Genomic DNA, 12,143 nt, shown 5'->3' with positions numbered 1-12,143 from the left:
TTTGCGTTGTGTTTGTGGCACCAAAGCATATGCCAAACATCCAAAAGCATGCATGTGCTCAATAGAAGGCTTTCTATCATGCCATGCTTCATATGGAGTAATAGATTGTAAAGCTTTTGTAGGACACCTGTTAAGTACATAAGTGGCACACATGATGGCCTCAAGCCAAAAAGAATGCGGCAAAGCTTGACTTTTGACCATAAATCGTGCCATTTCTATCAGTGACCTATTTTTCCTCTCAGCAACACCATTTTGTTGAGGTGTATAAGGAACTGTACATTGGTGTTTTATCCCATGACTAGCGAGAAATGCATTAAATTCATGAGACATATACTCCCCCCCTCGATCGGAACGGAGGGTGCCCATAGTACATTTTGAGACATTTTCAACCATAGCTAGAAATTGTTTGAAGCACATAAAAACTTCAGACTTCGCTTTAAGCGAAAATACCCATGCATGCCTGGAGTAATCATCAATGAAAGTCACAAAGTACATGTAATTGCCCAAGGACGGAGTTTGCATGGACCCACAAACATCACTATGCACAAGCTGCAACCTGCATGTGGCCGAACTGAACCATCCTTTGGAAACTTAGAATGCTGCATCTTACCCAAAATACAGCCTTTACAAATATGTTTGACAGGTGCTTCAAGAGGCGGCAAAGAAGCAACCATATCATATTTCTGCAAACGCAGCAAACTGGAAAAATTTAGATGACCAAAACGTGCATGCCAAAGTTTTGCATCTGAAATAACCCTTGAATCTACAACAACATTTGCAAAATTTTGTCCACACTTGTCATACAAAGTGAGCTTATACAGCCCACGGCACAAAAGGTTAGATGCAACAATTGCATCACCAAAACTGAGATCATGAACTGTACATCTGTCATCCACAAATTTGACTACAAGTCCAAGTCTAGCAAGTGCAGATACAGACAAGAAATACTTCTTGATCCCAAGTACATAAAGTGCATCAACAAGTGTAAAGGAACTGCCATTTGCAGCAGTAAGCACAATCTTTCCAACTCCCTGAACCAGATAAGTGGCATTGTTGGCACAAGTGACTGAATTCCCATGAGGGACAAACTCGAGAGAGGTGAACATCCACGATGTGAGGTAATGTGCTTTGTAGCACCACTGTCAAAATACCACACATGTGAATCTGCAGCAATTGACAAGCATGCATCATGGACAACATGATTGTAAGTGCACTCTACGCTAAAGCCCATTCTGCAATTGACAAGCATGATTGTAAGTGCACTCTACGCTAAAAGCCCATTCTGCATCAACATCAGCAACAGAGTCTCCTTTCATAGAAGACTCAACAATGGCTGCATTTGTAGTGGAACCAACATTTGTAGTGGAGCCACCCTCTTTCTTCTTAGCCTCTTTTGCCTTCAACTTAGGACACTGCTTGATCAAGTGATCATTAGCTTTACAATTATGGCAACGCATCTTCCTTTTTCCCTTATCACCAAAATTTTCAGACGAATTGCTGCCAGTAGAAGCATTAGGAACAAGTGATTTTCCACTCGCAGAAGAACCATGATAAGTGGCTGCATTGCTGTTACCACCCTTTCTTTGAGAAGCAATAGAAGCTTGTTCAACTGCACGCTGTTTAGTCCTGTTTTTTCTGGAAAGTGACTCTTGCATCAGCAATGTGAATAATGCATCAAACTTGACAACTTCTAGATTTCCTTGGGTCATAAATCTACAAGTACTATCAAAAGTTTGGTAAGAATTTGGTAAGGCATCAAGAACAGTCTGCACAAGGGAACTGTCTGAAATGACTTCACCTGCAGAAATAAGTTGCTCATTGATATCCTTGACACTAGAAAGGAAAGTGTCCATATCATCTTCCTCATGCATAATATTCGACTCCAGTTCTGTACGCAACAAAGCAATTTTAGCCTCATTGCGACTTGTATAAAGACCATCCAAAATATCCCAAGCTTGTTTTGCAGATTTTGCTGAACGGATGTGAGGAACAATGGTGCGCTTCACAGACAACGCAATTAATGCATGAGCCTGCACATCCTTTACATCCCAACGAGCTTGTTCTATCGTAGGCAAAACAACTCTAATTGCAGCAAGACCTGCAACATCCTCAACATCGCCTACATCCTCAGAACTAGGGCGTACATCAATGCCCTGCACAATATTCCAGACGCCCTTTGATACAAGAACGTGTCATAAAAGCCCACATAGGGTAATTGTCCCCATCCAACCTATCCCTAGCAGCAAACATCTTGAACACATGTGTGTTGTTGTTGTCAGCCATGTTAAATGATGCACCTGATGTGAAAACTGCCCGAAAATAGGAGAAATGGAGCAGGAACAACACGTGCTATATAGCACAAACCGTAGAAGACTATAAGGCACTTGTTATGGAGAAAACGGCACTGACAGAAATTCTGCACAAAATGACAAAATTGCTTGTGCAGATTTGTCTATAGTGGAAACGGAGGCCAAAATGAGCCCGAATAAAAAATCAGAGATACCCATGTAATCATGCTTGATAATTATGGGCCAAGATACTCTTCAATGGACCATAAGAAGCTAGGGATATATACATACTTTGGAGGACCACTCCATCATTATTATGTCACTCCTAGCACATTTAGATAGATTGTTTGAAAAACAAGACCAAAAATAGAAAGAGTTATTACTATTAGAGCCAGGGTGGAAGACAACCACAATTTTTTGTATTGAGACCAATGGGATCCTTGAATTTGAGGGTTCCACTAACTACACATAGGGGCAATCATGAAGCTCCTGGCATAGTTCACAGAACTAGGGTTCCAAATACCTACACTCAAACTATGGATGTGCAAACAAATGAGAGTTTTTCAAAGAGAACTCCAACTACAGTTTCTCTTGTGGGTTGTGAAGTGAGAGTTGTTATCTTAGGAGAACCTAGATTTATGAGAGTGGTTCTTGAAATGTGCCGTATACGACCATCGCAGGTAATAAAGTATGTTGCCAAAAATTACAATGGGTTGAGGGATCCATATGCACAGAATTACCTTTTTAAGCAAATCTTGAGGGCGGAGCAAGTAGCAGATTTCCATACTCAGTACAAAGGATTTGGGTTAAATTTGGAAGGAGTAGCATTGACATGGTTCCAGCCATTAAATATTATAAGTTTCCCACATAGACAGAAACTCTTGGAGAGTTAGCTTTAGGAATGCTCAAAGAGGGGAATCAAGTCTTGAGGGTGGATCAAGTAGTGGATTTTCAAACTCAGTACGAAGGACTTGGGTTAGATTTAGAAGGAGAAGCATTGACATGGTTTCTGCTATCAAATACCATAGATTTCCCACACATAGAGAAACTCTTGGAGAGTTTGCGGAGAAAATTTCAAAGAGGGGAATCAAGCATAACATGGCTTCCCAAATCTACGCTTCTAAGAAAAAAGAGAACAAAAAGGTGAAGTAAGCTTTTCCTTGCTTTAAGCAATACATCAAGGGATGTCATGTTAGAGAGACAAGAGATTATTTAGTTCTCTATCGAGGGCTTGAGAAATGAAACTCTCAAAAATGACTTGCATTTTGAGTAAGCCACTCGAGATCATTAGCTTTACAATAATGGCAACGCATCTTCTTTTTGCCCTTATCACCATAATTTCCACACGAATTTCTGCCAGCAGAAGCATTAGGAACAGAATTTTTGCCACTCGTAGCAGAGCATAAGGAGAACCAAAGATCTACAAAATGAGCTTGAGCATGAAGCTAACAAAAGCAAGCATTCATACTCAATGTTCCTTGGGCTTTGTGAAGGAGAATCAAAGATCTGCAAAAAGAGCTTGAACATATATATGCGACTATTACCGCATAAGTTGCCTATATTATCGCTCATATTGTTGCTACATGGCTTTTCAAAATAAAGATGCTCATTTAGGCCATCCAATTTTTGATGGCCAAAATGAGCATCTTCATTTTTTACTTGTATAAAACATATCAAATCTCAATTGCATTTTTGAAAGTGTACAAAAAAATAATAATAAACTTTGAAATTACATGTCACACCTTACTTGCATAATTTGAAGCACAAAAGAACAATACTTGAATTTAATTACAAATAAAGCCAAAATTTATGTACGAATAAGGGTTTATTGTGCTATATTTGCACTCATAAAAGAGGACTACAAAAAAGGTATCAATGAATATAAGTCCTCATCATCCGCATCCTTCTCATCCTCATCCATAGGTACATAAGTTTGATCACTCTGACTCCACAACAACAAATAAAGCCAAAATTCAAATGATTATTACAATATTCATTAAGTATATTGACCGCTTGTAGAGATCCAATTGCTGAGTTGAATTGCTCACGAGAGATATGATAGTAGGATGTGTTAGAGTGACATTTTTCTAAGTTAAGAATAACTTAAAAAAATTTCATAAGCTAAAAAATCTCCTATACAAAACTTGCACTATTAAAATTTGCTTACATATTTATCTTTCTAGGCTACTTTGCCTCTTGAACCATAGTGTGAGGGAGTTTTCTTGGCCCGAGCTTCGTGTTGTTGTCTGTGGGATGAGCCTATTCCTACTTTCTTACTCTTTTCTTGCATAGTCCACTCCCACTATGCAATTGCCATGTTGCCACCACCTTAGCTCTGCTCTAGATTTGCAATGTGGTTGGCTACGACATTCCGTACACTTGATTGCTCGATTTTTAGATTTTTTTTGATGTACCCCTCCAACCATTACATCGAGAAACACTCATTAAGGGCGTTTGGAAAGCGAGCATGCAACACTTCCTCGACATAGCGTGCATGATTCGGCACGCGGTCTTTGAACTTAATAAAACATTTCTTATACATTGAGTGTACAAGAATTTGTAAGTGCCATCAAAATTCCATGCCTTTTGCAGTGCCAAAATCAACCTTGCTATCATACTTGACCCTATAGTAGAGCCTGTGTGCATCTGGCATGGGTGCGTCAGTGTCCTCATCCTCTGCATTGGAGCGGCATGCTCCACACCACTAAAACTGGCATCCCAACAAGATCCCTCGCCACTCCACATGTCACGATGCTCGCCACCCTGAGAAGAACGTCATTGTGCACCTATTGGAAAACATTCATTGACCTCCAATGGATTGTCAACGAGGCTTGGGCAAAGTAGGAGTAGAATGGCATGGTGTGGGTCCATGCGATGGAAGGAGGGTAGGTCAGTAAGAAGGCACAATAGAAGGGGTGTTGTCGATGTGAGTATTTGGACATATGGAATCCCTCCCTGAATTTAATAGCACAGGGGAGACTAGTACAACTAGGTTTGTGCAGATTTTGTCAACATTTGGATGTCTCATGTGGGAGAATTTGTTGTAAGGATTTTCAATCGTACAATGATTGGCACTAGCATGATGCATTGTGGAGCTTTGTGGACCATACAAAGTTGTCTATAGATTTTCATATAAGCTCTAGCATGGATACACATGCCAACCTATTACTAGCATGTAGATCAACTGAGCGAGCCAGTGGGCATAGGTTGAGAGGGTCTCTCACCTATTTTCTTGTACATACTAGTAGTTTAGCTAGTAGGGCCCACTTATTGGCACATTTTCCTTTAAGTGGAAGGTTGTTGGGATAAAGGCGTTGCACCTTTGTTGACTAGGGCCGGCGGATGTACGGTGTTTGACCACCCACTGTCCATTGACCACTAACCACTACCTTATTCTTCTTATACCTAAAAGAATAAGGAGCTCCTCCCACTTCTTGGAGGCTTGCTCCACCCACACATCACCGTGCACTTCTCTTCTCTGCACCACGTACTCTTTCAAGGTGGGTATCCTGGTCTTGTGCAACACTAGCATAGCAAACCACCCATGACTAACAAAAATCTTAAATTGTCAACCCAAGATATCGATAACCTGGCTAGGGCATGGAAACATCTCACGTGAGTGAGAGAGCATCATCTTGCCATCTTCCATGGAGACAAGGAAGAGGAATTTGTTGGCAAGAACAAGGTAGAAGAGAAGCCATGACATGGGCTTCCTTCACCTCAACCTACCACTCTCAACACATGCACATGGCAAGATATATGCTTTGTTAACCCACCTACACACACCCTCTACAACAAGCACACATACATCCAATAGAAAAGGAGATGCAAGCATTGCCAAGGGAATATAATGTACACACTCTACTCTACTCCACACACACACACACACACACACACACACACACACACACACACACACACACACACACACACAGAACTGAGTCCCTTAGATGCATAGGCAATCTAATGCATTTGCTACGCTAGCAACACACATAAACATACCATTAGTGGAAAGTGGTTATTGAAGAAGAAGGAGAAGGAGAAGGAGACTCTGTAGCCAAATCTCTCTTCTCTCTTAGCTCAAAAAGTGATGTTCATGTTTACAAGTTACTCTTTATATTAGGGTTGGATTTGGCAATGTCCAAGCACTCAAGAATTCCAAAGCTATTTCCAATTACAAATTAGTCATCTAAGATCATAATCTTGCATTTGCAACTACAATTTGGAACTCATAGAGCTCATTCAACATTACAAGGTGCTACATTATGTAAATTACATAGGAAAAATTCATTGGCACACACTTTGACCATCACCTTGGTAGTGTAGTCTTCCATCCACTTCAAACTGCGGCCTAAACTTATGTAATGCACCAAAATCACTACATAAATGGTTTCATTGAGCATACCTAAAATAAAATGAATGTTTTGCACTTGTGCAATTAGGAACTCCCACAATTGAACAAATTTAAGACTTCTATTGATATCATACGATGCATTGACAATTAACTTGGTTTGTTGGAAACTTAGGTGATCCCGTGTAGAAAACCTAGCATATCATGTGTGTCCAGGAGTATTATTAACATCTTTTAATCGTCAAATTACAAGCTGAAAACACACCCTTACACTATTAATTTTTTCTTCCCTCAAAATCCGTTAAATGATGCCCTCTTTAGATGAAACAAAGAGGTTTGTCAATTATAAATTATCTCCTATTAAAGTCTTGTGATACTCACCTATGTTATAGGGTGCATCGTTTAGAAATAAAATCATGTGTGCTCTTATACAATAACATAGATGTATCATAACCAAGCTTAAATTGCAAACTATGTAGCTAAGGAGTAGGAGTACCTATGTTATTTTCACTCTACAAATACCTTGTTGTTCATGATTGCTATGCCTGGTCTTGTAAAACTTATAGCAAATAACAACCCTCAAATTGGATCTATGGTTTAATATCCATCATGGGTAGTTGTTAACCTTTGTTCTTCCTTTGGAATGACATGTTTTCATTTTCTATTAATCTTATGTTGATTGTTGATGAAAAATGACATGTTTTCATTTTCTATTAATCTTATGTCTATTGTTGATGTCGTTTTTTTTTGGTGACTTTTTGAGCTTTGTTCTTCCTTTGGCAAGACATGTTTGCATTTTATGTCGATCATTGATTTATGTGCCTATTGTAGTAATTTTGTGGGGCTTTGTTCTTCCCTCAATTAAAAAAACCATTTTTCTTAATTAACATTGAAAGATATTGGAATGAGAACACTTATAATTCTTGAAATTTAGCAAAACAAAATAGAAGATAAAACTATAAAAGTAATTTTTGTTGGAATCAAGTTGAGGCACTCAAAGGGGAGCGATTTTCTTTGTACCAGACACCATGTAGGGTGTTTTGAAGGCAAGTGTTAGCTTGCGTGTTCCTTCCCAACATATCTCCCTTGAATCAAGTGAGTGAGTAATTGGCTTCCACTTCTTCACTAGAGCTGTTTATTCAACTTTACAATAAGATGTATGGATAATAAGAAAGACAAAGTGCATGAGAGAGTGTAGCATAGAAGTGATAATTTTAAAGGAGTTAATAATATAAATTTTCAACCTTTGTCATCATGAAGCTTTTGGAGGCTTCCTATTTATTTTTATGCATCTAAATTCTCATTGGACCCCTTTAAAACCTATCCAATAGGATTAAAGCACATCATGAGGGCCACATGTAGAGGATTTTGACACATGTCTTTTATGCTTCTTAAGTCATTTGGTTTGAATTGAACACTTCAAGCACTTAGTCAATTAAGCATAGAAACCGTTTATGCCTCTTGAGAGTTTATCTTTGAATTGAACACTTCAAGAATTTTAGTCATTTAAGTATAAAAATCACCTCAAGCTTTGGGCAAGGTTCCCACAAACACTTAGCAAGCCGACAAGCACCTCATACTTAGGTAGGATTCCCACCTCAAGGTCAGCCCTAGCTTGCCTAAGGTCAAAGGACTTTTTAACACTAACTTTTGGAGGTCTTTAATGAAGCTAACCCTAAGGTCTTTTAAGATCCATTAGATGCACTTTGATCTTTGATAGACTACCTCCTTTTGGACCCCTATTGAGATGTAACCATCTCTCCTCTTGGTCCCTTGCTGAGGTAAATCTAGAAGCACGCATTGCACATTGCTCTTTGGTAGACTGTCTCCTTTTGGACCCCTATTGAGATGCAACCATTTCTCCTTTTGGTCCCCTGTTGAAATAGGTCTAAAATCACATATCTATATCCTAACTCTTGTTTCCCTTTTATCTTCCTATATTAATATGACACATGATATACATGAACTGCAAAGCTTGAAACAAAACCCACTTGTGGACACTCGTGTCTCAAAACAACTAGCCCAATTTGAGTGCAAAAAAGAATCTAAGTCTGGCGGCAATGATGCCCCCTTGGGATAAAACAAGCCAAGACGTAAAGTGTCACTCAAGTAGTAGAAAATACTCTTGACAGCCTTCCAATTCTTAGACCTTGGGCTATGCATAAATCTGCTGACATGTGAGACTGCAAACTGAATATCCGGCCTCGTGTTGCATGCACAAATGAGGCATTCAACAATAGTTTGGTAAAGAATGACATTTGCAGGATCACCAGCATCATGAAGACTCAATTTCAAACCTATTTCCATGGGAGTGGAAATAAGTTTGCAATCCTCAAGTCCAAATTTACATAGCAATGTCTCTATGTAACTTTTTTGACACAAGGTAGTATCACCATCACAATGCTTAAATTGTACACCCACATAATGATGCAACATGCCCAAATATTTCATCTTGAAAGTAGCATTCAAATCAGCCTTAAATTCATCAATATGTCTCTCATTTGGTCCAATGATCAGCAAATCATCCATGTAGAGAACCACAATGAGAAGTACATCACCCTCACGCTTTACATGCAATGTGCTTTCTGAGGACTGTTACGAAAGCCTCATTTGACTAAATTAGTGTCAGCCTTCTCATACCAAGCATGCTGCGATTGCTTCAACCCATACAAAGCTTTGCTACATTTGCACACTTTATCCTCTTGTCCTTTCTTGACAGAACCGTGAGCCTGCGTTACATAAACAACCTCAAATATGTCACCATTCAAGAAAGCAGTAACAATGTCTGATTGATGTACATCCCAACCAAAATGAGATGCCAATGCACATAGAAAACTCACAATAGTCATACCACAAGTGGGAGCAAAAGTCTCTTCATAATCTATGCCTTCTTGCTATGCATAACCCTTTGCAACAAGTCGAGCCTTATAGCGATCAATCTCATCATTCGGCTTGCATTTCAATTTGTAAATCCACTTCGTTCCAATGGCCTTTTGGTCAGGAGGCAAACCACATAAAGTCCATGTGTCATTTTCTATAAGTGCATCATATTTTGATTGCATGGCAGCCATCCAATTTTCTGAATTCTGTGCTTCATCAAAAGAAAGAGGTTCCTCAACATCATGCAAGCTAGACACAGCCAAAGAATAACAATCTGATGCATAATATGCATGGAAAGATCCTGAACGAGTGCGACTAGACAAAGGTGCATCCAATTTAGTGTCACGTAATGTATGCACAAGCCATTATTGCATAACTCTAGCCTGCTCATTTTCAGTCCTTTCCTCATCAAGTACATCTATATCAATAATCAACTGATCTGTCACATTTTTAGAAACCCCCATAGGCTGTAAATTTGCCTCATCGGAATTCACATTCAAACTTCCACCACTAAAAAGAGGCAACAAAGTGTCATAAATGTCCTGTGAGCTTACATTATTGTCTCTAGTACTTGACATCAAGGGCTGAACAAAATCTTCCACAAACACAACATCCTGTGAAAACAGAATACGCTTTGTTTGTGGATGATACAACTAGTAACCTTTGCTTTTAGCACTATAACCAACAAAAATACATTTGACAGCCTTATCATCCAATTTTTTGTGTTGTGTTTGTGGCACTAAAGCATATCCCACCAGCCAAAAACATGCATGTGCTCAATAGAAGGCTTTCTATTATGCCATGCTTCATATGGAGTCATAGACTGCAAAGCTTTCGTAGGACACTTGTTAAGTACATAAGTGACACACATGATGGCTTCAAGCCAAAATGAATGCAGCAAAGCTTGACTTTTGACCATACATTGTGCCATTTTCATAAGTGACCCATTTTTCCTCTCAGCAACACCATTTTGATGAGGCGTATAAGGCAATGTACATTGGTGTTTTATCCCACGACTAGCTAGGAATGCATTAAATTCATGAGACATATACTCCCCCCCCTTGATCGGAACGGAGGGTGCCCATAGTACATTTCAAGACATTTTCAGCCATAGCCAAAAATTGTATGGAGCATATAAACACTTTAGACTTTGCCTTAAGTGGATACACCCATGCATGCCTGGAGTAATCATCGGTAAAAGTCATGAAGTAAAGGTAATTGCCCAACAACGGAGTTTGCATGGCCCACAAATATCACTATGCACAAGCTGCAACCTGCATGTGGCGCGAACCATCCTTTGGAACTTAGAACGTTGCATCTTACCCAAAATACAGCCTTCACAAACATGTTTGATAGGTTCTTCAAGAGGTGGCAAAGAAGCAACCATATCAAATTTTTGCAAATGTAGCAAACTGGCAAAATTCAGATGTCCAAAACGTGCATGCCAAAGTTTTGTATCTGAAATAGCCTTAGAATCCACAACTGCATTTGCAAAACTATGACCACACTTGTCATACAAACTGAGCTTATACATCTCACGACATAAAATGCCAGATGCAACAATTTCATCACCAAAACTGAGATCATGTAATGTACATATGTCATCCACAAATTTGATTACAAGACCAAGTCTAGCAAGTGTAGATACATACAAAAGATTCTTCTTGATCCCAGGTACATAAAGTGTATCAACAAGTGTGAAAGAATTTCCATTTGCAGTAGTAAGCACAATCTTTTCAACTCCCTGAACCAGATAAGAGGCATTGTTGGCACAAGTAATTGAATTCCCATGAGGGACAAACTCAAGAGAGGTGAACAAATCACGATGTGAGGTAATGTGCTTTGTACCACCACTGTCAAAATACCACACATGTGAATCTGCAGCAACTCACATGCATGCATCATGGACTGCAGGATTATAAGTGCACTCTGCACTAAAAGCCCATTCTGCATCAACATCAACATCACAGTCTCCTTTCACAGAAGACTCAACAATAGCTGCATTTGTAGTGGAACCAGTATTAGCAGTGGAACCAGCCTCTTTCTTCTTAGCCTCTTTAGCCTTCAACTTAGGACACTGCTTGATCAAGTGATCATTAGCTTTACAATAATGGCAATGCATCTTCTTTTTTCCCTTATCACCAAAATTTTCAGACGAATTGCTGCCAGTAGAAGCATTAGGAACAAGTGATTTTCCACTCGCAGAAGAACCATGATAAGTGGCTGCATTATTGTTACCACCTTTTCTTTGAGCAACAATAAAGACCTGTTCAACTGTACGCTGTCTAATCCTTTTTTTTTTTGGAAAGCGACTCTTGCAACAACAATGTGCATAATGCATCAAACTTGACAACTTCACGATTTCCTTGGGTCATAAGTCTCCAAGTACTAGCAAAAGTTTGGTAAGAATCTGGCAAGGCATCAAGAATAGCCTGCACAAGGAAACTGTCTAAAATGACTTCACCTGAAGAAATAAGTTGCTCATTGATATCCTTGACACCAGCAAGGAAAGTGTCCATATCATCTTCCTCATGCATAATCTTTGACTCCAACTCTTTACGCAACAATGCAATTTTTGCCTCATTGTGACTTGCATAAAGACCAACCATAATATCCCAAGTCTG

Source organism: Adiantum capillus-veneris, chromosome 11 (genome assembly GCF_014529385.1).
Source record: "Adiantum capillus-veneris isolate H3 chromosome 11, ASM1452938v2, whole genome shotgun sequence".
NCBI lineage: Eukaryota > Viridiplantae > Streptophyta > Polypodiopsida > Polypodiales > Pteridaceae > Adiantum > Adiantum capillus-veneris.
This window is presented reverse-complemented; position numbering follows the sequence as displayed.